We start from the raw sequence: 1,251 nt of genomic DNA, 5'->3' as shown, positions 1-1,251 counted from the left end.
AAATATTCTACCATCATAAAGAAGACATATCTTCCTTTCCTTTGACTAGACGCAAAGTACACTCATTTGGAAAAGTTGTTCTTACTTATCAAAAGCTATGTGAAGGGAACCACCTTCCCTCCTCCTCTAAACAATCTTTATCACTAAAAATACTAAAACACGTAAGTAAAATATCACTTCCTCTTCTGGGATCTTGTCCTATTACAAAGCAATATATATAAATACTTCATATACTATTTTGTATTTCTCTAGATTAACTACAAAATGGATATGTAATGATTTCTGCACTTAAAAAAAACCTGAGGGACACGACCAGCTGGAATCACACAGTGGTGACCCATTTCCAATTTTTACCTTTCTCCAGCATTCCAGAGATCCAAGGCTCTCTCTTTTGTCTGGTATTGCTTGTGAACCTCAGTACTTTGGTGGGAAACAGCCTCATCATTATGATCACGATCGTAGATGCTGCCCTTCACTCCCCCAAGTATTTTTTCCTCAAGAACTTCTTCTTGGAGATTGGCTACACTACATCCACAATCCCCCAGATGCTGGTGAACTTCCTCACAAAAAGGAAGGGCATATCCTTTCTGGGCTGTGCCATACAGATGTATGCCTTCTCCCTCTTAGGGATCACAGAATGTTGTGTGCTGGCTGCCATGGCCTATGATCGCTATGTGGCCGTATGCCATCCCCTGCACTACACTACCATCATGAGCTGGAATACGTGCTTCCTGCTATCAGCTGTATCTTGGCTTATTGGGGTCTTGGTGGCCTTAGGGAGGACAACTTTCATCTTTACCCTTCCCTGTTGTGGGCCCAACAGGATCAATCACTTTTTCTGTGACCTGTCACCTCTGCTGAAGCTGGCTTGTGTGGATACTTACAAGAATGGAATCACCACCTACATAATAGCTGTCCTCTTCATCATGGTACCCTTCTTACTCATAGTTGTGTCATATGTCCAGATTTTACACGCCATCTTCAAGATGCCATCAGCTGGGGGGAAGAGAAAAAAGTTCTCTACCTGCTCATCTCATCTGGTCGTGTTCACTCTGTTTTATGGATCTGGCATTGTGACCTACTTGACACCCAAAGCTTTTTATTCAAGCAGCAGTACCAAACTGCTCTCCTCTCTCTTACACACTGATGTCTCCAATGATGAACCCTTTGATTTACAGCTTGAGGAACAAAGAAGTGAAACAAGCCTTGAAAAGACTGATAGCCAAAAATGTAAGTGTGACATGTTTATGA

At 42.1% G+C, this 1,251-nt stretch overlaps 1 pseudogene; it reads left to right on the top strand.

The window, feature by feature from the left end:
- Positions 1 to 275: 275 nt before the first annotated feature.
- LOC132319442 (olfactory receptor 10A4-like) lies at positions 276 to 1,251 on the top strand (annotated as a pseudogene).

Source organism: Gavia stellata, chromosome 28 (assembly GCF_030936135.1).
Source record: "Gavia stellata isolate bGavSte3 chromosome 28, bGavSte3.hap2, whole genome shotgun sequence".
Taxonomy (NCBI): Eukaryota; Metazoa; Chordata; class Aves; order Gaviiformes; family Gaviidae; genus Gavia; species Gavia stellata.
This window is presented reverse-complemented; position numbering and strand designations above follow the sequence as displayed.